This window comes from Stegodyphus dumicola, chromosome 5 (assembly GCF_044657685.1).
Source record: "Stegodyphus dumicola isolate Sdum_Otavi_A_Nest chromosome 5, ASM4465768v1".
NCBI classification, from domain to species: Eukaryota; Metazoa; Arthropoda; class Arachnida; order Araneae; family Eresidae; genus Stegodyphus; species Stegodyphus dumicola.
This window is the reverse complement of record NC_140772.1, coordinates 144,499,955-144,527,856: the sequence shown is the minus strand read 5'-3', so window position 1 is coordinate 144,527,856 and position 27,902 is coordinate 144,499,955. Positions and strand designations below refer to the sequence as shown.

General features: G+C 34.6%; 1 protein-coding gene and 1 long non-coding RNA gene across 2 annotated transcripts in view; one reads left to right on the top strand and one right to left on the bottom strand.

Moving 5' to 3' along the window:
• LOC146997261 (uncharacterized) overlaps positions 1-1,580 on the bottom strand; it is a 29,022-nt gene extending 27,442 nt beyond the window's left edge. Inside the window, exon 1 of the long non-coding RNA XR_015040982.1 lies at positions 1,356-1,580. This is a non-coding gene — a long non-coding RNA (uncharacterized LOC146997261). The remainder of the gene's footprint in view (positions 1-1,355) is intronic.
• LOC146997260 (inositol polyphosphate-5-phosphatase A-like) overlaps positions 1-27,902 on the top strand; it is a 202,156-nt gene that overhangs the window by 147,820 nt on the left and 26,434 nt on the right. The window lies entirely within an intron of this gene.

The window sequence follows — 27,902 nt, the reverse complement described above, 5'->3', positions numbered from 1 at the left end:
TTCAAGACTAGGACAAAAAAATTTCAAATGCCTTTTTGAACAAATCTGACACTTAACACTTAATCGACACTGGTTACTGAGGTGACCTTTAACCAAGCATATTCTGCATAAACCTTTCTTTTTTACCGCAGACATTTTTTCATCTAACGGAATATAAAACGCCTTTTTACAATTACGCGTTTCATGATCTTTTAAACAAAACGAACAAGAAGGTATTGCTTCATGATTCATCAAATCCGACGCGGAAGGAATATTTTGGCTAGTTGCCAAGTGCTTACGATCAGACTTAGAAAAAATATCCGCTCTGCTTAATTTTATTTTTTCTTCTGACTGAACTTCGCTTTTCAGAAATTCAATTATTGCATCAAGACTCGAAATGTTTCGTTCAGATTCAGTAATTTTTCGTTGTCTTTCAAACGATCGCAATACGTGAATAGGAATAGCACTTTCCACAAGAGGATATAAAATTGTTCCACACTGATCAGTCGTTACACCAAGACTGCTCAGGGCTCTAAGTTGTGTTGAAAGTTTGTTATACAAACTACTCAAAGAATCCTGCTTCCTTTTCGCTGCGTTATCCAAAACAAGTTTTATTAAATCTCGAACATAAAAATCAATTAAAAGTTCTTTACGCCCATATCTCTCAGTAAGGCTTTCTATAGCCAAAGGATAATTTTCGTTCGTCACCGGAAAAGATTCTACAATATCTCTAGCTTCTGATTTAATTTTTGTTGACTGTATCAAATAATGGAATTTGTCTGCATTCGTTAAGTTATTATTTTCATGTATGTTTTTAAACTGATTCCAAAACGTAAGCCAATTTTTTAAATCACTGCGAACTTATAAAGTTCTACTTTCGGTAGGCGTTGGCACAAAGTTTTACATGTATTTTCATCAGTAACTAATTTCTGACTACTCTCTGACGATGTATTTTGGATTTCGTTCAATTTACTCTTAATATTATCGAGAAATCGTTCCGATTTTAACTGTATCCTAACAGCCTTCTCTCGATAGTCCTCTGTTATTTCAAATTCTGTTTCGAATTCTTTATCATCAGTTATAGTATCTAAATAAGCACCGTGCGTCAATTCTAATGTTTCTGCCTTTTTCTTGAACAAATAAAAACACATTTCTGCTTCTTCATCGTCAACATTATCATCATTTAAAAGTTCATATAGTCTTTTATATGCTTTAGTAAAAGCTGAACGTTGCGCAGTTTTATTTCTTTTCATCACTTCCATTTTGTCATAAAAGTTTAAAATATTCAGATAAAAATTAGGCAAGAAAAGTATTTTAAACTTCAGTAAAACAATAATCAATAACTTCAAAACGGAAGTAAAAGGTAATCAACTTACCCTATCTATTCTTTCATCCGACATGTTTCCAACAAACACGCCCACCCGGGGGCGCCAGAAATGTCGTGAACATTGTGAGTTTAAGAGAAAATAATGAGCGGTTTGTTAAAATTTAGATCAGATGAAAGATCTTTTAATACATAGCATTTTAATACTATTTAGCACAGCGTAATAAGTTCATTTTACAGTACGCAACATCCTCAAAAATGATCGTTACAACGCAGTTCGATCATCCATCTTTTGAACAACAATCTCTCTCGTTGCCATTCCGTAACAGAGAAACTTACCTCTCATGGAGTTCGATAGTGGCGCGACACACGTATTCCTTCCTAATCGCTCATTCATTTGTGATTGTATTATATCATTTCGAAACTCTAAATATCACCTAATACAGACCATTTCTTGGACTTTAATAACTTTTTCCAGTAACGGCTACCATCCGTTTCATCTCGACCACCTAAAATTAAATTTCTAAGCCTAAAAACGTGTATGTGCGAGATTAACGTAAGCGTAAAGTGTGTGTAAACGCAACGTATTAACTTTATTTAAAATGTATTTTCACGATTGGCAACAACAGTTTTTTTCAGAACGATAATAATTTGAACTGTAATGTTTTTGAGCAGTAATGTTGACGGTAATGTTTCTGAATAAAGCAAGTAACTAACAATTAATGTTTGACGGAATGTGTTTTTAATAAAGGAACTAATCAATTGCTAACATTTGCGAGATATTTTCATAAAACTAGCAGCTGAGTTGACATGTGAAATAAAAATTTGTTTAATATTCATTTAAATTCTCAGATCATCTTAAAGAGTTTATGCATTGAGAGGGGAAAAAATTCTACTTTGTAAGTCTTCTGCCAAAAACAAATTATCAGAGATACTAGTATATTACCAAATAGTGTTTACCAAAAAGTCATTCGATACACAAACTAATACATAAATTTTCGTAACTATTTATGCTCACTTGCGCAAGTTTAAATGGCTCTGAAAAAGAGGCAGAATATAAAGTTTTTAGAAACCCGTCTACACAAATATACTTCAGCTTCCCTTAAATCTAATGATATATATACAAGGAGTTTCTTCTCTGTCTTATGCACTGGGGGGTTAGACATATCACATATAGTATACTAAGAGTTTCTTCTGTGTCTTAGGGGCTGGGATTAGGGATATTATACTCATGTATACTTATCTGCTTTCAGGAGGGTTGCCTTTGTAAGAGCTTTCAGAAGCAAACAGGTCAACAACTTTATGATCCCCATAAGGTTAACAAAACCATGTTAACTATATGGTGATCATGGTAGATAATCTTCACTAAACAATGATCATGGTGGAACAACAATGATCATGGTGCATATTAAATTAGCTTAAGTTTGCTGATTATTTAGCTTGATAGAAAATCTGGGACGAACTATTAATATTTTGAAGTTTTAGGCATTCGGTTACTTCTCAAGGACAAACTAGAGATTACGATGATGAATATTGTTAATTCAGGTGCTTTAAATTACTGATATCTCTTAATAATGAGTTAGTCTGAGGTTGAGAAAGTCGACAATTTCATTTTTTCTTACCGTTATAAATGACAAAGCAAGCAAAACTTATCTATCTGTAGCTTAGTTTATCAGAATATGGCAAAGCACATAAGGGCTATCTGCCTAACCAATTATTCTGATTTTGGAATAGTTTATAATAATAAGAAAGAAAAACATGCTTTTAAAACTTACAAATGCATTGCATTCGAACGTTGCTATTGTTAGTCGATTATGGTAAAGCATGGGAGAACCAGCTGCTTACGGTTAGGTTAGGTTAGATTAGATTATTTAATTACGGCAAAGCCTCGAGGGCTATCTGCCTAAGGGGAGGGATGCCTTCGTGGAGGACTTTCTAAGGGAAACTGGCTCGTATACACATTACACATGGGGAAAACACCGATGCAGCCAACCCGTTCGCGGGATTCGAACCTCGGACTGAACTACCCGTGTTCAGCGACTTTACCGCTCGGCCGCTGGTGGGCCGATCATCTGCTTGAGGAAAAAATACTTTGTGGAGAAATTTCTAAGGAAAGATGGCTCTTATTCACGTTGCAGATGATGGATAACCCACGCAGCCAGGCCGTTCATCTTGAATCGAATCTGGATTGAACTACCATTGCTCAGCAATTTCTTCTACTAGGTAATTCATGAGCGTAACGTGATTGAAAATTTGATATTTTCTATCAAAAATTATCTGCAAAAGAAATTTGGGTGTGAATCTGTGCAGTGTGACCTAACATGTTTAATTCTGATATTCGTAATGATGGAATCCTCATGGCTTCTTTCAAGTGTAACGCAAATATGAGAAATTCATCGCTGATATTACTCCCACACCTTAGTACATTTTGCTCCAGTTTTTTTATCCTAACACAACTTTATCATTCTTGTTCTGTTTTCCACGTGGTAGTCATTATATTAGTTAGAGACAGCAAAAAGGTTTCTTGAAAAGGCTACTGACAACTTCAGTCAAAGTGTTCTAATTAACCCCTACTTCTCTATTTATAACGTCAAATTTTCTAACGTTTTCTTTCTAACATCAAGTTAGAAAATGTTAGGTTATTTGCTTACTGAAGAATACAGGAGGATTAACAGTTTTAGCAAAGACTTCATAAAGTTAATCCATGTGACGGCAGTTTTATTTAATTGATACTACCTAGTGTACTGAGATCAACTCATGGTGATCCAAAAGTTAATATTTAGTGTTTTGCGAATATTCTCTTTTAACTTAAATATATGTTTTTAATTCTATTTTCTGTTTTCTTAATAAATCTTAGCATTTTCCGGTATATGTATTTTACAGTAATATGCATACCTATATGCAATAATCTGTGCATAACAGAATTAAAATTTAGAAAACTTTAGTTACTCGGAATTTCTACAGTAGCAGTCATTCAAGAGCTCTGCTTTTTACGCTTGATGTTTGCTTTAAAAGCAAAATATATAAACTATAAAATTAAATAATTCTTGATTTAAATTTCACCAATGTTTAGTTCAATAAATAGCGTTGTAGTTTACAAAGATACTAAATAACTTTGAACTCCACTTTGAATAGTAAGAATTAAAAATTCAGTAACCCTTTCGACTCGCTTAATGAAAATGTATTATCTCTTTGAACCGCTCTATAGAGACTAGGATAAAGAAAGCATCTACGAAAATAAAAATATAGACTTTTCATTTTAACTTGTAATTTTGAAACGGAGTTAATTAATTAGCAACCAGTGACAGTTGCACGATAATGAGACACGTTTCCTGTTTACGCATCGTCGATTAAAGTGACCCAATAGTGGCCGAACAGTAAAACCGCTGAACACTCGTACGATCCGGGTTCAAATTTCGACAAAAAGGCTGACTGCATAGAAGTTTTCGTGGTTTCGAGGTAGTTTTTCCACATGTAATGTGAATACGGGTCAGTTTTTTTTAATTTATGAAATTTCTCTACGTAAGTATCTCTTCTCATAGATCCTTCTGTACTTTGTCAAATCTAAAGAAGCCTAAATTCTATAATTTACCCTCAATAAGAACAACTTTCCTTGATCTTTGGTTGTGCGGGAGGAATGCGTACATTGTCAGGCAGAAAAAGCCATCGGGAACTTAAATACTTCTGTTCTACATAATATTTTTGTGCAAAAAGACTCTTCTAGGTTAAATGCATAAAAATTAAATATGGAAGCCGATTTGAAATTCAAATGAGATTTACTTGATAACATTTCGAAGATGGAATCGGCTATTACAGGAGCAAAAAGGGGAAAACAGTAATAATTATATTTTAATAAAAAATGTAATTACATCCTTTCTAACAAAGCTTTTTTCCCTTAATACGGCGAAATACACTTGAGATTTTAATATTTTACTTAATAAACTACACAATAGCAGCCTGTGAAAATGAAACTACTTTTTTGTACATTCTTTATATTAAGCAAAAGTTTTATGTTAGAAAAAATGCACATCATAAGAAAAGGTACCCTTTCGTATGATGAGTATTTTATCAAAATTTAAGAGCCCATTAACTACCGTAAGATTACAATAAGACGCTATGTAAAATCAAATTATTTTTATTATATTACAACCTCACAAATCTATCCTTCAAATTTAAGCCTTTTTAATCCTCAGGAAAACCTTCAAAACGAAAATTTTGATAACATGGTTGTCCAAGTCTGTCGGCCAAGAGCGTGTTGGCTATCAGGTAAAGTTTTTGGATGCCTTCAAAAGCAGTCACAAATCAGAATACACCTTCTCTCTTTTCACTTTTATGAATTTCTGAAATGTTTTCAAATTATGTTCGTTAATGCGAGATTTCATTTAGGGAACAAAAAGAACTGAGCACAGTGCCAGTCTGCCGAATAATGGGTGACTGAAACACCTATTTTACAGAGCTATATTGGATGGTAGCTGCATTTTTGGAAGAAAACTTTTTATCGTTTTATCACCAAAATTTTATCGCTAATTATTCATCCTCTGAATCCATAGCAGCAGATATTAACTGGATGAAATTAAAAAATTTTAATTTGAAGTTCCTTTGATAAGTAGTCATATTATAACAGTCTATGTCATATGTCAAGGTTAAGAAAGTGAGATGTGGAAATAATTACTATCACCCGTTATCATTTTGGCAGTTTTGCTTCGATTATAGTTGAATAAATTCGACTTTTCGTAGAATTACTGATCAGATTGGATTTATTAGTTATTGATAAAGCACGCTAGTGCTAGCTGCCTAAAGGCAGGAATGCCTTCGTGGATGGCTTTCTAAGGTAACCTGGCTCGTATTCATGTTACACGCGGAGAAATCACGAAAATTCCCATGAAACCAGGCCATTCGCTAAGGTCCGCCAGAAGCGAATTACCTATGGTCAGCATTTTCACTGCTCAGATCTGGCGGAGTTAAATACACCAATTATCTGCTTAGACTTTTTAAAGAAAGGGCAATTTTATAGTTTTAGGGGGCGGAATGCAATCAGCCTTTTACATATCAGTTCTAGTTTATGAATGTAAAAAGCTGTTTGTACTCAGATTTTAGTATTTATCAACATTTTCTATACTTTTTCTCGTTTCATTTTACACAGCGCATTACAAATAACCTAAATTTAATAAAATATATATTTATATTTCGAGTTTTGGAAAAAAGGTGGGAAAGAATGTCTAGCAGTAGTGAAAGAGGTTGGCCAAAAAGGTTCAGAGCCCCTGGTTTAAACTATTACTATTTACTTTCATTTAATTATTTATCTTCCTTTCGGAACACCTACAATTTCTTCTTCAAGTTATTGCTAGGATAGTTTGAATAAAATTAGATTCAGGAGTCTTTTATATAAGAGAAGGTCTTTTATTTTAACCAATATGGCTTCTACGTTTTAGAAGTAAACTCCATTTTTTGTTTTCCAAAATAAGCCAATGATTTTAATAATATAAATCCCATCGCATCATTTGTATTAAATATTTTTCTAAAAATTAGTGATCTTCTAAAAATGCAGATTCGTTTGGAGATTGAAGGAACATGTGCAAAAATTAGAAAATGCATTATGCATAAAATTGTATTAGCAAAATTCCTTATCTCCATGCATTTTATGGAGCATTTAACCGAGGAAATTTTTAAACTTTTCACGTCGCTCCAGAGCCTTATCTAATAAAAGTAAGCAGTGCATTTCCTGTGAAATTACGTCGAAGGGTCCGGTTGTGAGAATTTAGGTAAATGATAGAAAGTTATATATGGAAACTATAAGTAAGGAAACAATTTAATTCGGAAAATTCAATATGACAGGAAAGCTTTCAAAAATGTTTCTTTTCAAAGGAAGTTTAATTGATATTTACTTTCTCCCAACAGAAAAAAAAATATATATATATAGAAAGAAACGTGTTTTTCTACGAAACATGAAAAGTTTAATTAAATTTTGTAAAATCTGCAGTTTGTATTTGGTAGCCCTTTAAACTTTCCCTATCTGAATAGATAAACGGAGATTAATAAATAAAGCATAAATTTCAAAAATAGTAACTGAATAGATGTAAATGAATTTAGCATATTTACATAGATTCTTTAAATACATAGCTGACATTTGATTATTTATGTTTCATCTTCTTCATAAAGATTTCCTTAAGATAAATACTGAAATAAATTCATCCTTTTTTTCCATCAAGCTAGCTGTGTAATTAAACTATTTCAAAGCGCAACCATGATATGAGCTTTGCACCGGAAAGCTCTTTGTGATTTTTTTTTTTAAACGTGGGCTAGTGCTTCGAAAATAGTACAAAAAATAGCAATTAGCATGTGTTGCTTGTAATTTGAAATCTGAAGGAAACTGCTAGCATTCAAAGATTGTATTCGATTGATTACAAACAGATTTTTAAGACGTATATTCCAGATTCGGCGAAATTCGAGCGAAAGTATTTCAGCGGAGACAGTTAAATTTAAGAGTAATGGGAATAACTTGTACCTGATTATGTTAAGTTTTCTAAGTACCAAACTAAAATATTCATCTGGGCCTTAATTAAACTGAATCTGAGTTCTGTGCATATAATTGGGTCTGTACAGGTTAATCTTATAAATACGGCTACTAGCGATCAAAACGGCTGGCTGCATGGGCGTGTTCGTAGTTTTCTCCATGTATAACGTGGATGCAAGCCAGTTTCTCTCATAAAGTTCTTCGCGAAACCATCCATATACATCCGCAGATAGCCCTTATGCTCTTAAGTAAACCAAACATAACCAATTTTAAAAATAGAACCTTCTCTATTTTTAAAATTAGAGGTGAACTATTACAACAGTTTCTCGAAAAGTTAATAGCAAAAATCGTGTGCTGTTATACAGCGAATGCTGTAAAAAAAAAAAAAAAAAAAAAAAAAAAACTGTAAAATTAAAGTAACATTAATTTATTATTATGTCATTTTTAAAGTAAAAACACACGCCTTCCTTTTAGCTGAAAATCAGTTTTTCAGTTATAATTTAAATCTAATTTTCAACAGTAATAGTGTAAACTTCTAAAAATAATCAAATGGAAAACTGCAAATCGCTTTTTATAAACGATATATTTTGTAACTATTATAACGAGATAAGACCTTTACTATAAGAAGAAATAGTTTCAAGAGGTCCCTTATAGTTAGTTATACGTACAAAAAACTTAAATTTTGTTTTCGTTAAAATTGGCAAAATATGATAATAATGATCAAATTATATAAAAATCTGCCGTCTTTTTTTAACTAATATTAATAAAGAAATGTTCAGAAGAAAATTAATGGCTGTTTGTTAGTACTATTTATTCTCACATAGGTTAAAAAAACATTTAGTGGGCTAATCTTTGGAATATGGTAACAGGTAGTTTGGAGACATTTTGATAAGGCGATAAAGGTTACTAGCTAGGACTTTGGCAGTGTACATGGATAAAGTCAAGAGTGTGCGCAATGCCATTTTTGCGCAATTCTGGGATATTTTTTTAAGTGAAAATAGGTCGACGTGTACATGGATACCGTGTATGTACACTTTTTAAAAATGCGGCAAGCAATGGCGATTCTACACTTTCTCCTAATTTCGCACCTAATCTTCGTCATGATTAAGCATTTTTGTTCCATAAGTTCTAGCATAAGCGTAATTCGGCTAGCAGATTGTTGGAAAAAAATGTGGAGTTAAAAAAAAATTGCTTTTACTTCGTGAAAACAAAATGGCGTCCGAAAAAAAAACTAGCAGGTTGCTATAACAGGGTTGGTCGCCAAATTTTCGCCAAAAAATCGCCAAATTACCATAATCCAAAGATTAACAATTTAGTGTTCAGTAGAATTAATCAAACTTATTAAAATTCGGAATTTAGCAGATTCTCTGTGATCAGATTTATTTCCTTGTTTTACTAAAAAAGACTACAAAATTTTTGGTTATGTGAATACAGAAGCAACGTTAAATAGCGTCCTGAGTACAAAAGAATCATTTGCAGAAAATCTCTCTCTTAACATATATTAATTTTCTTTCAGTATATTTTTTGCAGAACGAATTCGTGTAAAGCAAAAGCCACTCAGGCAGAAATCATCATATTAAGTTTTGACAATTATTGCAAAGCAGATTATTCTGAAGATTTTAAAGAACTCTTTCCTAGAGCTTGGAAAATAAGGTTTTTCTTTGAATTAAATTTCTAAGCTGAGAGTTGTTTTAGGCCAAAGGAAACTTTAAAAAAGTTTGTACACTTGAATTTTAAATAAGTACTTGAAATGCGTTTTACGATTTCATATTTAAATAATATGAATATGAAATAATATGATTTAATATAAAAAAACTACAATTTATTTATACCTTAATAATAAATTTTTCTTAATATTTGTCCCATAAACTTTTTTTCAACTGAATATCATTGACAAATAATTTTGTGCGGTGTTTCTGAAAAATTTAACATACATCTAAAATTAAGAATTTACTTAGTTTTAAAAGTGCACCATTTATTCGAGAGCTATTATGAACTACACTCATGTCCATAAATTAAGGATAATTCGGAGTCACGCGGAAATCGAGCTCTAAAATAAACATATCACTTGTAAAATCACTATACACATCTTCAAGAATCATATGCAAATTTCAGGAAGTAACCAGATGACACCGATGGTACGTCACAACGAGAGTGTAAGAGAGTGATATATAAGGAATACAGGCAAAGAAGTAAAATTGTTCGCAGGCGCTTTGTAAGCATTTCAGTGCAATAACCGAATATTTATGACACAAAGGACGCATTAGGATGATTTTTTACGTGGTAGAATTATCGGCCGTCTGGAATGTGGGCGTACCCAACTGGAAGTATCAGACGAACTTGGAATTGCCCAGAGTGTCATCTCCAGGCTTTGGCAACGATTACAAGATAATGGTAATGTGAGTAGGCGTTACAGCACAGGTCACCCCAGAGTTACAACGCCGCATGAGGATCGGTATTTGGAAGTTACTGCCAAAAGAAACAGGCGCAGCACAGCCTCAGACCTGTCTCGTCAGCTACTGGTACGACAATTTCAAGGCAGAACGTGTACAGACGCTTAGGAAACATTGCTCGTAGACCTGTCAGATGCGTTCCACTTACTACAACTCACTGTCGCCTGCGGTTAGCCTGGAGTAGAGAGCATGCATTGTGGACACCACAACAGTGGGCTTGTGTGATGTTTTCCGACGAGTCCAGGTTTAGCTTGCAGTCCGATTCTCGCCGGACTTTCATATGGAGAGCTCCAGGTACCCGTTACCACCAAGAAAACATCATTGAACGACACAGTTAGGGTGGTGCAGGAGTGCTCGTTTGGGGTGGAATTATTCTGGGTTTCAGAACTGATCTGCATGTTCAAATTGGAACCATGACAAGCCAAATCTATCGGGATGTCATTCTGGAACAACATGTACGTTTGTTTAGGGGCGCCATGGGCGCACAATTTGTATTTATGGGTGACAACGCCTGTCCTCACCGTGCAAACATCGTAAGCGAATGCCTTCAATCGGAGGATATTCCCCGTATGGACTGGCCAGCATTCTCACCGGACTTGAATCCAGTACAGCACGTGTGGGACATGCTTGGCCGACGAGTTGCAGCCCGTCAACCTTCTCCTACATGTCTACCGGAACTTCGGAGAGCATTGCTTTTTGAGTGGTGTAATATTATCAGGATCAATGTTCCTTCTTACCTTCTTCGGGAACATACAAGGACCTGACTCGGAACAGAGAGCTTACTAAAGCTATGTTCACTAGTTGTGGTAAGTAGACAGGATACAGACGAAGGGTATACAAAACCCTTTATTTTTCTCTATATACAAGAACTTCCGTACTTCGGAAATACACTGACCCGCTACTTGGGGTCTAACGTAAAAATATAAAAATAAAACTAAACTCCAATTTAACTTTAGAATAATACACGTGGAAGATTGGCCTTATAATAACAGGAAGCGTATGTAGTACAGAGACTGTGGACACTACAATACGTTTGAATTTATCAAGAGGATTAAAACCTCTCGCCTGGAAGGCAAACAGCAACTGCGTATCTTCTAAGGTAAGCGGCCTGCTTTGACTCACTGCTTCCTTTCTCTCGCTTGGCAAAAGGCCACAACTTAAATACTTGGCGTTCGCCAGACAAACTTTGCATAAAAACCTTAACGCTTATAATTCTGGCCGGAAGTAGAAAATAAGAAGTGATAGTAAAGATTTAAAATAAAATAAACGTTAGTAAAACTTAAGATCCTTACATACTTCCCGCCAGAGTTAATTAGTTTGAAACTGAGGTCTAAAACGACCTTGTTGAAAACTTTTAGCTCTAGAATCTAACGCGAGGCCAACCTTTTACAATCATAACTTCGTTAGAAACTAGAAATTTAAAAGAAAGAAATTTGTTACAATAGCAGCTCCCAGGATATACAAGAATTTTTTTTCATCTGTACTGCATCTAAACAGGAGCTTTTATTCAATTCTGGTTCCTTCCAGAGATCTGGAAGGAAAACTAGTTTAATGAAATATTACACAATGAAATGGCAAGTAACATATACAATTCTACTTCTCTTAACATTCTTATTTCATTCATGACTATTTAATTATCTCTCCCCGTGCTCTCTGACATGTGTTGTAAAAGAACACCAAACACGAATGTGTTTCTGTCTACGTGTGCCACACTTCCTCCTACAATCAAAACACTAACGTGTTAAAATTCAACATAACGAGACCTCTTAACACACCCTAATTTCAACTCTAAACCCTGAGGTACTATTCTGAAAGTGGCTAACTCTGAAGTGTAGCGTCAGAGAGCCTAACTACATCATTCAACCTTTAACACATATTCGCCATGATTTAGTCTTTACAGTCACACGAATAACAAATTTTTAACATCACTTTCACTTTTACCATATCACGGTATTTTTTAACATTTAAAATAACAGTTCACATGTATATAAGAACATATCAACATGCCGTTAATTTTACACATTTGAAAACATACATTAGTAGTACATTGTTAACTTCTATTCTTTTCAAAACAAGTGCCAATTCTTTCTACATTGAAATAATACATTTCAAAAAGTCTTTCAGACTAAAACTTCTTTCTTGCTAGAATGTTTTAAATAAAATTTATACAATAACTTTTTACAATATTTAAGTTTTTACACAACGCTATTATACATCAACTTTAGTTTTACGCGCGAGTAATTGAAAAACATAATACGAAAATCGGTCACAACTCATTTCTCGCCCTTTTGGCGATAAAGGTAGGCCTCGCATGAGGTAAAACTTCTTGAAATCTGCCACTTGCAGTAAGAATGAAAGATTAACTTAAGTTTGCAAAGTAACATAAAATTTTACTTATCTTTGAAATATTCAGACATCCTTTTCTGGGCCCAGTCTTTAAAGGTACTGCAGATAGTAGTTTGATTTATCCTCCTTCTTGTACGGGCTCGCCCTTCAGTGCTTTCCTCTGGAAGCTTCCTTTTTTCACCAGTTCGGCCACCCTTGAATACCTTCCTTTTCTCCTCTGCTTGTGGTCTTGGCCGTTTGATGGCAGCTGGTCTTGGCGGAACCGGGAAACTTCTTTCGTGTTCTTGCTTGGACCTCGTTGGTGGCCGTTCAAATTTTCCTTGTACTTTTTCCTCCGCCGCTGATGGCCCTTCCGCAGTTCAGCGACTTTTGCTGCGGAGAGTTCTGTCGGATGACTAGATCTTCCGTTTTAGAGCCGGGTTATAGTTGCCGTCATTTCTCCTGGTTCTCTTCCCATACGTCGTCCTTCTCGCTTCTTCATTCTGGGGGTGTTCGTGAACTCTCTTTTCTGGACGGTGGAATGGCTTCTTTTTCTTGTTACCTTGAATTTTTCCGCGGGGCAATTTTCTTTTCACTTGCTTCTGTCTCTTATTGGCCTGCCCTTGTACTTGTCGTTTTTCCACCTCTGGAGCTTGTACCTGCGGTGTCTACCGTGCCGGATCCTGCAAAAGATCTGAAAAGATTTGCATTTTATTACGATCGAAGTAGGGATTGATTTGATCAATGTTTGCGGAACAGGTTTCACCATTTCTGGCTTTTAACACTACTACAGCGTGAGTTATTTTTTCTATAACATATGGTCCTTCAAATCGTGGAAAAAATTTGGCAGTTTTATCTTCTGGTGCTGAAGAAAGTGAATGCTTAATTTTTAAAACTTCATCCCCTATTTTATAAGTTACTACCCGTCGTTTCAAATCATAATAGGGCTTCTGTTTTCTTTGTGCAACTTCAGTATTCTTCTTTGCTTCCTTAATTAATTTTTCTATATCACCCATTTTAAATTCTGGGGCTCCTTGTTGCACATAAAATAATTTATCTAACGGTGTTATAATCTTTCTGCCTAGAAATAACTCAGCAGGAGTTTTGCCCGTTGTATCATGTTTTGCGGTCCTAAGGGCGAAAGCAAATTTATTGAAATAGTTATCCCAGCTTTTATGAAAATTTTTAACATAACTACGGATAATTTTCACTATATTTCTATTGACCCGTTCCGCTATATTTGATTGCGGCCGATACGGGACCATTTTTAAATGACGTATGCCCAGTTTTTGGCACATGTCTTCAAATATATTACTTACAAATTGAGGACCATTATCCGACATAACTTTTAGGGGCGCCCCGTATTTTAAAATATATTTATTTAAAATAGAATCAGTAACTAATTTCGTGGAGGCTCGTTTTAAGGGAACAATTTCGGTCCATTTACTAAAATGATCAACCATAACAAGGAGATAGCGACTTTTATTTAACTGACTTTTTGAGAAAGGGCCCAATAAATCGATGCCAATTATTTCATTTGGAAATTCGGATTTAATACTATTTAGAAACCCGGCCGGGCGGAAATTAATATAATTAACTGCTTGACATGTTGGGCAGGACTGGACATACGCCCTTGTTAACTTTTGCAGTTCAGGAAAGTAGACTGCCTCGCGTACGCGTTGGATAGTTTTTCGAATACCAGCATGAGAAGCTAAAGGGCTGTCATGGAGCTCCTGCAGGATATTTAATCTAAGACTAGCTGGGATAACAACAGGTCGAAATTCATTGTTGGAATTCGTAGTTTTTGTATAGAATAATAGACCATCTATTAGTTCGTAATGGGCCGCCCTATTTCTTATCGCCACAATATCTTGGTGGCTAAAATTTTCAGGATCCTTCAAATACTCATAAATACTTCCAAACTCAGGATCCTTACCCAGTTCGGTTATTACAGTTTCTCGGGAATTTATTGTACATGCTGTGAGCATTGCCACCTTTACAGTATTACCTTCTTCATCTATTTTAATTCTGGATAGGGCATCTGCTACGATATTTTCCTTTCCGGGGGTATGCTTGATTACCAGATTATATTCTTGTAGCTTGAGTGCCCATCTTATTAACCTTGGGGATAAGTTTTTCCCTGAGTACAATCTAGTTACCGCCGCATGATCAGAGTACACTGTTATTGGCGCCTTTCCAAAATAGACTCGGAACTTTTGCACTACTAACAGAACTGCAAGTGCCTCTCTCTCGGTCGCGGAATAGTTTCTTTGTGTTTGATTTAAAGTTCGGCTAAAAAATGCCACGGGCTGCTGATTTTGCGAAAGTAGCGCTCCTACCGCATAATCCGAAGCATCCACTGAAATTTCTAAATTCTCATCCTTTTCAGGAAATTTCAGCACAGGGGCTTGCGTTAATGCTTGTTTTAATTTTTCGAAAGCACTATTGGCTTCGGCCGTCCACGAGAATCTTGCCTTTTTCCTTTTTAATTTTAACAATGGTTCAGCAATAGCTGCAAAATCTTTTATAAAGGACCTATAATATGAACAAAGTCCTAGAAAAGAAGAGAGCTTCTTCGCGGTGTTTGGAGTCGGATACTTTTGTACAGCGATTATTTTTGATTCGTCTGTCTCTATTCCTTTCTGAGATATTTTGTAACCTAAATATTTTAATTCAAGTGCTGCAAATTTGCACTTTTCGACATTAACTTTTAGACCGGCCTCATTTAATAAAGAAAACACCTGTCTTAAATCCTGTACATGTTGGTCGAGATTATCACTAGTAATAATGATATCGTCTAAATAGATAAATGTGGACTTTCCAAGAACAGGTCTTAACACAATGTCCATGCATCGCTGAAATGTTGCTGGGGCCCCTGAAAGGCCAAACGGCATACGCAAAAATGCATAAGTGCCAGACTTGGTTATAAAAGCAGTCTTAGGCACGTCCTCAGGCCTAATCCCTATTTGAAAATAACCAGTCGTTAAGTCTAAAGTCGTCATATATTTGGTGGATGTTATGTTCCTTAAAATTTCTTCTATGATCGGTAACGGATATACCGGATATTTAGTTATGGAGTTTAATTTACGGTAATCAATAGCGAATCTCCACCTTTTTGGATGCTCCAAAGGATAGTCATTATTTTTCTTACATAAAACCACCGGACTAGCATAACTACTTGAGATGGGCGTTATGATCTTTTTACGTAGCATATCGGTAATATGCCATTCTATAATTTTTTCCTTATTCTTATCGTACCGGTATGGTTTTTGACGAACTGGCAATGCATCTCCGGTGTCAATACTATGGTTAGTAACCTGAGTAAATCCTGGAATATCACTAAATAACGAAGCAAATTCACTTACCACTTGTCGGATTCTTTCTTGCTCGTCATTAGGCAGGTGGTCAAGATTTACCATCGGCGGTTCAGCCTTTTCAGTACGAACTGGTTTCATTGTCAGCTTAAGAGACGCTTCATTAAAATCCAGTGTTGCTTGTGCGTCTGAAAGAAAATCTATCCCTAAGATTAAATGTGCTTGCAGATTCTTTACTATAAAAAACATCACCTTTATTTGTTCGTCCTTGATACGGACATATAGCGGTACTTTACCTATACACTTACATAGTTCTCCTTGCGCCGCTAACACTGTCGTATTATCCGAATTATATATGCGGTATTTCCGAAAATACTTTCTAAAAAAATCTTCTGCCACACAGGAACACTGCGCGCCTGCATCCAGGAGTGCGGTGGCTGGGATATTATTCACCAAGACTTCAATCTTCGGAAGAGTCAGATTTTTCACCATTACTGTATTTAACTTATAGGAAGAGGGGTTTTTGTGACCTTCGGATTTCCGCACCCTCTCGTCAGCAGAAATCCGTTTTAGTTTAAATTATTTTTCCTTTCCGTGCTTTCCTTCTTTTTCCACTGGCCTTGAGACTTTTTTCCTGGGTTGCTATTGAACTGTCGACGTTCGCCGGCTGTTTTTGAATGCTCGGGTTTCCTTGCCCACTGATTCGCTTTTTCTCCGTAGCCGTGTGCTTGAGTTTGCTGTAGTCTTGGCGTACCAAATTGGTTTCGCTGTTGATACTGGCGTCTTCTTTCGACGTCCGCCGTTCTTCTACTTTCAAACTGGATTGCTAGCTCAAATAACTTTTCCAGTGTAGTCGGATTTCTTAATTCAATAAAGTCTTGCACTTGGGGTAGTAACCTCGGCAAAATCACTTGAATTATTTCAGGATCAGGACGGTTTCCATACAAGAGCTTGAAAACGTGAATTTTTCTTAAAATAAAGCTCGAGAGGTTTTCGATTCTTTGTTGATATATACTAAAAAGTTCCGTTTCTAATTTCGCACGATCCCTTACAACAGGGAGGGCTTTTAGTAGGGCAGTCTTGAAATTTTCGTAAGTATAGGTGGGACTTCCTGCTTGACCCAAGAGACTTCTGCCTATACATTTGAACCAGTTAAGCGCTTGGCCCCTCAAAGCGCTGGTAGCTAAGGTAACTTTTTGAAAGTCGTGCACGGGGTAGAGCATGAAATGGTCATCCAATTTTTCCAAAAAACTGGTTACCGGTGAGTTTCCATTAAATGTTGCTTCTGGTTTCATCGAAGCGCGCATGGTCTGGACGATGTAACCAAATCCTTCCAGGGCGGGAGCTGGCATTTCTGGATTCTGAGCCGTTTCTGCAGGCAGCACAGGTTCTTCTTGAAATTCGGCCATGGTTATTCTTCTTCGTTGGGCGCCACTATCAGGATCAATGTTCCTTCTTACCTTCTTCGGGAACATACAATGACCTGACTCGGAACAGAGAGCTTACTAAAGCTATGTTCACTAGTTGTGGTAAGTAGACAGGATACAGACGAAGGGTATACAAAACCCTTTATTTTTCTCTATATACAAGAACTTCCGTACTTCGGAATACACTGGCCCGCTACTTGGGGTCTAACGTAAAAGTATAAAAATAAAACTAAACTCTAATTTAAATTTAGAATAATACACGTGGAAGATTGGCCTTATAATAACAGGAAGCGTATGTAGTACAGAGACTGTGGACACTACAATACGTTTGAATTTATCAAGAGGATTAAAACCTCTGGCCTGGAAGGCAAACAGCAACTGCGTAACTTCTAAGGTAAGCGGCCTGCTTTGACTCACTGCTTCCTCTCTCTCGCTTGGCAAAAGGCCACAACTTAAATACTTGGCGTTCGCCAGACAAACTTTGCATAAATAAGTTAACGCTTTTAATTCTGGCCGGAAGTAGAAAATAAGAAGTGATAGTAAAGATTTAAAATAAACTTTAGTAAAACTTAAGATCTTTACAATATCACCCCAAGATCAAATCGATAATTTTATACTCAGCATGCCTAGGCATCGTCTGGGAGACATACAATGCATTAACAATCATACCAACCATGTAATATTGGTTTTTTGTAATTTGCTCCAGGGAGAAAAAATCGCTAATTTTTTTAATAATATCAAACATATAGCATCTTTTTTTGTTCTTTACCTTTTGTTTAATAAATAAGCTTTACAAATAAGTCAAATTTGTTTTGCTTCTAACTCTTCCTTTGCCGGATTTTGCATTATCCTTAATTTATGGACATGAGTGTAGAAACATTTTAGATGATCTTACATTCCATCCTTCATGTGTTTGAGGTGCCCACCAGAGGCCGAGCGGTAAAGTCGTTGAACACTGGTAGTTCGGTCCGAAGTTCGAATCCCGCGAACGGGCAGGCTGCATGGGTGTTTTCGTGATTTTCCTTACGTGTAACGTGTATACGAGCCAGTTTCCCTTAGAAAGTCCTCCATGAAGGCATCCCTCCCTTTAGGCAGATAGCCCTAGTGTGCTTTGACATAATTAAATAGACCATGTCTTTGAGTTTTTCCATCATCTGCCTGAAACGAGGTCTGCTTTTTGGAATTTCTGTTCAACGTTCTGTCATGGTCAAATGTAATACTGCATGTCCGTCTCCTGTAGAAGCAGTCGAAGTAACTTTCTCGAAGTCTTATCTGGTCCTTCTTTCACGAAATGATAGAAAAAAGCATATTACGTCTTGCTGTACACTATATAATAAATCTAAATAAAATTAAGTTTCGTTTAAGCGGATTGGATGGAGTTCTAGTTCACTAGGTAGAAAGCTGATCATTATTTTCGTGGCACACTGACAAAAAGATACAACCTTTTCATATAATATGAAAAGAAAGTTTCATGCTTCTCAAATACTGAAGCAGAATTCTATAGTCTACATTTGTGAGAAATGCTGATAAGAATTTTCTTTCGAATTCTGTATAAACTGAAAGGAAATAAGTGCCGAATATTTCGAGGTATGAAGAAATATCAGTTCTTTTTTCTTATTCCGAATTTGTTTACCTTTTGTTATTATTGTCGATCTTTTTCTTTGCTTTTTAAGGTGTTAAGAAAACACAGCTTGGATGCATTTCCTTTAAGACTAATTCTACACATAAACATACATTTTGGAGACATACAAGGCTTTGGTCACAATTTTTTTAGCTAATATTAAAGAAAGTGTCGGGGGAAGCTAATGTTTAGTCAAAGTGTTTCAGCTTAATTGCTTTTAAATAACACTGCCTGGTAAGTGAAAACATCTCGTTCTATTTAGTCACGTAATATACTTTTTGCCCGCATAAGTTATGTGTTAGAATACCTTTTTGCAAACGTTACCACAAAATGGCACTGCCATATATTATTATAAAGAAAATGAGAAAAAAATAACAATAATAATAAATAAAATACAGACCTTTCTCTCTTCTTACTAAGAAGTGAATAATTTACCACGAAAATATTTTTGAACGAAATGATTTCGGAATTAATTTAAGTAATTTTATACTAAATATTTAAAAATTGCATCAATACATACATAAAAGGCGATCATCACATTAATCAAAATTGAACTTTTTAAGAATTAAAATTTGTGATTTTTATTTTTGAACACTCGTTAACATTCGTAAAATAAAAAAAATAAAGAAATAATACAAAAAATGAATAAAAAATCAAATCAATAAAATATAAAAATGTAAAAGGGTTTTGTGGGTTACATTACGCCCAAAGGGGCTTTTTTTAACGTTTTGTGGGTTACCTTTATTTGTTAAATATCATGTCCTTTGCACTTAAACCATAAAATTCAGTTCAACAGTAATATCCCAAAATAATTTTTAAATAAACCTATCTTTAGAATTTCCGTTACACAGTTTCGCGCACTTGAGATAATTTTTTTTTTTTTTTTCCCGTACAACGGCTCGCTTTGAAATCGTCGAGTTTGTTAATAATTGTTTCCAGATGCCCATTTTCAGGTGGAAACGTACGTTATTCAAAATTGGATGGCTCTAGGTACCTTTTTTTTATCAGAGTGCAAAAAACATACGTACATTTATGCAGATTTTTCATTATTTAATTTCTTTAAATATAATACAGGGCTGTAAAATTGGGTGGCTACAGCTTGAAAAGTGAAACTCATAAAATGACATTTTGTTTTAAGTCCGAACTATGATTTCGAAGTTCACAGTATGCAACGTAATTCAAAAACTTCTGAAGAAATTTTTGATTGATTCCTTTCTAATCGAACACATCTCTGTGGTGTCTATAATTCTGACATTTTTAAACTAAATGTGTGCTGAAAACGGGTATAAGGGTTGATAAAAAGTTTTTTTGGGGAACTGGAGAATCGAATAGGTTCCGAATTCCGTTTTCATTCCGAATGCGTTCTCGCTAACATTAATTATCAGCTTGAGAAATCGGGTTGTATTTTCAATTTAAACTGAACTTTGTTGTGGGCATCGAAATCTCGTAACTTCATCATCCGGTTGAAGTGTGTGTGTGTGATTATGGCAAAGCCTCGAGGGCTATCTGCCTAAGGGAAAGAATGCCTTCGTGGAGGACTTTCTAAGGGAAACTGGATCGTATACCCGTTACACATGGGGGAAAACCACGAAAACGACCATGCAGCCAGCCCGTTCGCGGGACTCGAACCTCGGACCGAACTACCAGTGTTCAGCGACTTGACCGCTCGGCCACTGGTGGGCTCATCCGGTTGAAGAACTGAGTCCAACGTTATTAAGCTGCTATGTTTAAATGTAAAGAAGATTTCAACCAAACAACTGGAGCGAATGGAGCCGAAACGTTCGGAAGCAAAAAGCATGAAAAGGCTCGTGAAGCAAATAAATTTTGTATAATTAATAGTTTTGTTCAACCGATAGTTAAGGAGACTATGTAATTAAGTAAAATAGGGCTTAATTGTAAATTGGGAAAATTAGCCATGTGTTAGAAACCAAATTCAAGGAATCGCAATTCCATCAATCGCGTTTCAATTCTCAAGAACCAAGATGTACCTTCTAGTTCTCGGTCAAGAATAGCTTGTGGAATCAAACTAGAGTCTGTTTAGACTATATCTGAGGCTGTATGAGGGTTACGATAAAGGATGTTGTTATATATTCTTTGCAAATTCTTTATCATCTAATATTTGGTGGCAAAAATTTGAAAAGTGAACCGAAATTTAAGGTTTTCAACGCAAAATGCCAAAACGAAATTAGTAGTCCTTCTGGGCAAATTGCTCCTTTGGACTAATAAAGTTAAGAGCAACGCAACACCATTTTGTTTTGGTTTTTTTTTCCATAAACTTTATCTAGCGAATGTAACCATCATTTTGTCTACCACACGGTAAGTTTCGCAAAATAATTTAAAAGCAGAAAATCCCAAAATTTGGCAAAACAACCAAAAAAAAAAAAAAAAAAAATGCTTTTAATGCGATAACTTTGTCGTACTTTTCCTCCATCTTTACATAAAATTCTTTGTACTATACGTTTACTTTCCACCTCTTCGCTCGCATCCTTGCTTGGATTTCTTTCGTCAGGGAGTTCTCCGGGTAACCGGGTGGTTAAAACTGCTGAATGATGGTAGTTTGATCCCCGTTCCATCCCAAGTAAGCGGGCTAGATTCATTTCTTATTTTTTCCTGTATCTAATGTGAATACGGATTAGTTTCCTTTATAAAATCCTTCATGAATCCTCCCTTAAACGGGTAACATTTGTACGCTTTGTCACATTTAAACGATTAACACATAACCAATATTTTTAACCGAAGAACGGTACTAATTAAGGTTTTTGGTAAATTAAAAAATTTCATAAAATGGAGTTTGAATATAAAATATTGATACAAGCCCTGAATGAAGATAAGCAGTTTTTAAAAATGCAGGAAAACAAACTAAACAACAATGCATTACAAACTGAATACACCAAATAAAATTAAAAATATAATTCTGTTAGCATAGAATAGCATACGATAAATTTGACTAGAATGAAGAATTATAATTCAGACCTCGAAAATTCAACAGTAAAAAATTTAATTTTTATTTAAACAGCAAAAACTATCGAAATAAATATCAAAAACTCTAAATCAATGAAATAATAATTATGCGTTACATTAAATGCTCTACAAAGATATTAGTGCAAAACAGTGCGTTAAAAATACAAGCTGTAATCATATATTTCAATAATACTGAACATTGTTAAACATATATATTTTGTTGTGAATTAAGTAATTATTAGTCCAAAGGGCGTTAGCCCAGAACGGCTATTAATTTCAAAACGGCATTTTCGTCGATTCACTTTTATAACTGTTCCCAACAAATATTATCACAAATATTATAAATCTCTACATATAAATAAAAGAAAGAGTCTCTGTGTGTGTGTCTTCGCGCTGCGCGTAAGCTAATAGACCCAAGGCTACAAAATTTGGTACATAGGTGCATCTAGAGAAGAGCCAGTGCACCTCGAAGCGATTTTTTCGAAATTCGAATTTTTTTTATTTTATGTTTTGTGACGAAATCGCGTCATTTTGAGACATAATGGGCTATAGGAAAGCTCCATTTTCACATCGTCATGAAACGTAGGCACTTACCTATTTTACGAACTTAAAAATAAATTTAGTGTTTCAATAAATCGATTAAATAGGAATTTATTTAGCAAAGTGAGCTTAACACCTTTTTAACAGGATTTTTTTCTAAAAAAGTTTATTTTTAAAAACATACAGTTTAGTTTTCTTTGATTTTTGGATACGTTAAACTTTCATCCTTGCGACTGCTTTTACAAAAAGAATTTTGGAAAAATGATAATATTTTGTATTCTTAAACAAATTTTATGAGAAGCTTCCGAGTACACTTCTCACATCTCGCATCTTTAAAAATGTGATTTTGGCAACAATTTTCCTTTCTTATTGTTATTGATAGATTTTTAATAGAATCGCATCATTTTGAATAGTTTCATTCTTTTAGAAATATGCGTTTGGCAACAATTTTTCATCGTATTTCTTATGTCACTGTTTTTTAAGAGATTGGCATATTTCATTCTCATTTATATATATATTATACATTTTTATTGATAAAGTTGTTCTGTAGCGTAAAATTCTGGGCGGAATTTTATGTGTTTTGAGTTGCTTTCATGTTATTTTTTGCTTATTTCACTGTTTGTAAGATTCTGGTGTTGGGTGGCCCCAACTTGTCAGCAACTATGGTAGTGACTGCTATGAACTGTAAATTGCACAAACTCGTAAGAAGGGTTTAAATCCATTTTTATTCCACTTTAGAAATAACAGCTGCGTTCACTTGACGCTCACAAACAACGCTGAACCGGCAGTTCAACAAAAACAGAACTGTGAAACTAAAAATTAATGACAAGATGAATAAACAACTAGATCACTACCTATCAGGCTGTGAAATCGTAACTAACTTAACCGCGTTCTAAAATACAGCTGAGATTCAGCAAGCTTACTGATTAAGCAGTTGAACGATTCAACGAACTGCCGAGATAGGCACACAGGCCGAAACGCGCGGTTCTTAAATTTCTACAATACCTAGCAACCTTCACGTTAGCGATTCAAGAAGCACACATACAATCTCGTTTCCCTTCTATTTAAACTCAACTTATTTCTGCTAAAATTTGAATATACTGCTCGTTCTACTACAATTTACATACTCTGGCATTGACAATTCTAGAGGAAAGTAAAGGCTTGACAGGAAAGATAGCTTAAACTTAAAATAAATGTTAGTTAAAATAAATATAAACCCTACAAGATATTGAAAAGTTTTGGATGATTATTTTTCTTCAACGGCAAGTTGGCTAATTTTTTTTATTAGGATAATTAATATTTGTTTTAAGGGATATAGCTTATTTCATTGTAATTTTTTTCTCTTTAAAATATAAGATAAAATATAATTATACTTTGCTTTTCAGAATTTTTTTTTTTTTTATGTTATTTATTGCTCATTTCACTGTTTTTAAGAGTTTTGAGTGATTTTTTTAGGAAACAAAATTCTTAACCTCCTTTATACCATTTGAGTTCTTAAAATTTTGCAAAGGGAATTTGGTTAATTTATTTATTAGGATAATTAATATTTGTATTAAGGGATATTGCTTATTTCATTGTAATTTTATTATAAATAATACTTTTGTTTTATGAAGTTATTCTGCAGAGTAAAATTCTGCGCAGTTTTTCAATTTAACGTTTGATGTTCCCTTCAGCCATTTTTGCGGTACATTTAAAAGCCAGACGAAGGCTGGCAGCTGCTAGTATTTAAATAAAATAAACAATGAAGAATCTGCATTAGTGTTTCTCGTATAGTGAAGAAACAACGGTAACTGGAGCCATCAAATTTCAAATAACATAGTCCTCCAACCGAAGATGGGCCCTTGGAAGTCCCAAATTTGAATTTCGAATTTGTTTTATTATGTATTTAAAATTCTCTAAAAAAATTTTTTTAAACCAATTCAATGATTTCAAAACGAGCAATGGCAACACTGTACGAAAAAAAAACACATTTTTATCTCCAGCGCCAGAGACTATAACAGAAATTCTAAAGATATACTGTCTTTAGATATATTGTGATATTGCTGTTGAATTGAATTTTATGTATTTTAAGTGTGAAGAACTTGATATTTTATAAATAAAGGTAACACGCAAAACGTTACAAAACACCCTTTAGGGCGTAATATAAAATCTGAAAGCTTTCGGATTTTCTTTTTTTTTGTATGTAATTTAGATTCTTGTGTATTTTATTTTTTTATTTATTATGTACATTTTGCTCGCTGATTCTATGTTTATATATTGCCCACGTGTGTTTAATCAACTATATTGCTACATAGTAGTTAGCTAAGCTATACTTTTAGAAATGCAATGCGATGCCATGCGTCTGTGTAATTCAGTTGTATGTCAAACATTGCGAGTCGGTGAAGTTAGATGCTCAATATGTCGACCTTTACTGTGACTGAGAGTGTTCTTGGCCTAGTCGCTCTAGCTCAAAGGCTCCCAACCAGGGGGATATTCATAGTTTCACGGGGAATGCACGTCAGCTTTTTACTCAGCTGTTAAGTATTCAATTTCAGTTTATGAATATAAAAAATTACTTTTATTCAAGTTATCACTTTCTATATTTTCTGTATGTTAATTTATGAATTTTAAAAATAATTTAAATCTAAATATTACATGCATTTTTGTAATTTTGAAAATGTGTATGATTTTCTAGCCGTGGGTCAGAACAGTTCAAGAATGAATGTTCTAACTTATTGGAGGGTTAATTTAGAAGGCAAACAACAAAAATCAGCCTTATATTTTCAAATCTTCGCAGGATTAGTTTGGATGGTTATAACGAACAGTCACCACAGCTGCCAAAATGCAAATGAACGAGATAAAATACAGTGATATGGATTAGGACTATTCAGTTATGGCAAAGCACACGAGGGCTATCTGCCTAAAGGGAGGGATGCCTTCGTGGAGGTCTTTCTAAGGGAAACTGGCTCGTATACACGTTACACATGGGGAAAACCACGAAAACGACCATGCAGGCCCGTTCGCAGGATTCGAACTTCGGACCGAACTACCAGTGTTCAGCATCTTTACCGCTCGGCCACTGGTGGGCCATACAGTGATAAGAAAGGGTAAGATAAGAATGGCTGGACATGAGTTAAGTTACTGGCGCCATCTATTGATGAAACAAGAAAACTAAAACATAGTTTCCTTAAATACTGAAGGGAAAGATGGATTTGAATTAGGGTCGTTAACTATAACAGAAAGATTTTTTTTTAATGTGAAACGCTTCTAAAAAATCCACTTCACCAATGGAAGATGCTTTTTGGATAACTTTGAATAATTTTTGTTGTTTGATTTCTAAATTAATATTTGTTTTCCATGTTATTTTACCTTAATTATTGGAGGGTTTTAAATGTTAGTGGCCAAAGACGAGGTTTGTGGTAATTGGTAATTACGAGTAATTGGGTTTCCAATATGAAAGCATTTGCGTACTATGGGCAACATACAGCTCATCATATCTCCTTATGAATTAGTATTTACCCTGAATTGTAATTCAATTGTGATCAGATTCATTGCTCTCAATAGAAGATTTTTTATTACAATTATTTTTTTCTCTTCGTCAGAGAACACGGTCATAAGTATGTCATGCATTCGAAGTTAATATCTCAGAGTAAATGTTGTTCACATTACAAAGTACCAGTTTTGGTTGGACGTTAGCCGACGGCCCGTCATTTATATAAAACAAGGATTGAAATCTAATAAGTATTCCCCTTCATGTTACATTGTCATTCATTTTTTGATAGTTTACATTCTCTCAGTGAAATTAACTAACACCTGTTCTGAAATATTTAATTAGTCGAAGAAAAATTTTAACGAATGTATTATTAGTATTAATACTACTGGCTGTTTTTGCTAAGAGTTCAATGATATTAATCTTTTTGAAATAGAATAGTTGATAACCATAACTAGCGGAAGTACCGATGCCAGTTACGTTAAACTGAGAATAATGTATTTAACAACACAGAGAACGTAATGATACAAAAAATATGATTCATAGTCATACATGTTTCAGTCTCATGCGATATGGAACCCACATAAAAAGTTTTGATAGAAGAATAAGCTAATTCTCTCCCATTATATCAGCAACAGTGGCACGCAGTTTTTAATGATTTTCGTCTTTCTGATCAAATGATCGTAAAAGCTCTCGAGTTCCATCCAATATTTCACCTATATTCAATTTTAGTAATTAAATGTAGCGAAAAAATTATCATAACTGATCACAAATAAATAACGCGAACAAACAGGTATTCTTTATATGTATAGATTTCATAAAACGTATAAATTTTTAATTAACGAACTCTACAATTTGAAAGCGAGCAGTGGCAACACTTCAAAATAAACCATTTTTATCTCCAATGCGCGAGACCGTTGCCACTCGGGACTGCGAAAATTACCGCTTTCAGAGTTTTTAATTAATATTTCGGCTGATTAAAGTCGTACGAAGATGGGAATAATCGAAGTGGCTTCCCACGAATTTTTGGAATCGGGAATAATGTATTTAATCTTTGGCGATTGCTACACCTTTCGAAATAAAGCAGATCTTCAGCTTGCGAGACTGTTGCCACTCGGAAAAATGAGGGTGAAAATTGTCGTTTTCCCGAGTTATCTCTGATTTTAGCTACTTTTTACTTCCTCGTACGAAGTAAAAAGTAAGTATTGTAATCGCGAAAAGTTTTAGGCAGCATATTTCAACGAAAATATCCATTTTGACCGCTATCGAATGCAATTTAACGATGTTTTTGCGTGATATCTGTACGTAAGGACAGAATAAAATATTCTTTTCCTTCAAAAAAAATTATAAAACTGCTTTAAAATTAATTCTGAAGAGAATTTTTCGTGGCGTCTGTACGAACGTATGTACGTACGTATCTCGCATAACTCAAAAACGAGTAGCCTCAGAACGTTGAAATTTTGTATACAGGACTGCTATAACACGTAGATGTGCACCTCGTATTTTGGTTGCAATCGGCAGCACCAAACGTATATAAATATATTTATATATATATATATATATATATATATATATATATATCAACTCTGTTACCCGGCTCAGTGATCTCAGTTTCTTTACTCTTATATGTTTGTAAATTGTACATTTTTTGCTTTAAAAATGATTGAATTATGTTGTTTTTATCTTCCGGTTAAGGGTTTTATGCCTTTAGTAAATCTTTGTGCAATATTTTTAGAATTATCAGCAATTTTAAAGTTGTTTAATTGCCGCTAAGCCTTTTTTAATGGCGGCCATTGATGTTTACATTTGAAACGGGAGACTAGTGGATTTGTTGCCAATCTAGAGAGACTAAGCTTCGCAACAACAAAGATAACGCCTTCATTTATTATTGCGAATTAAATCATGCTTAATCCTTTCTGGAGTTTTTTCGAGGAAATAAGTGTTCAAGATTTACTTCGTAATTTTTAATATAGAT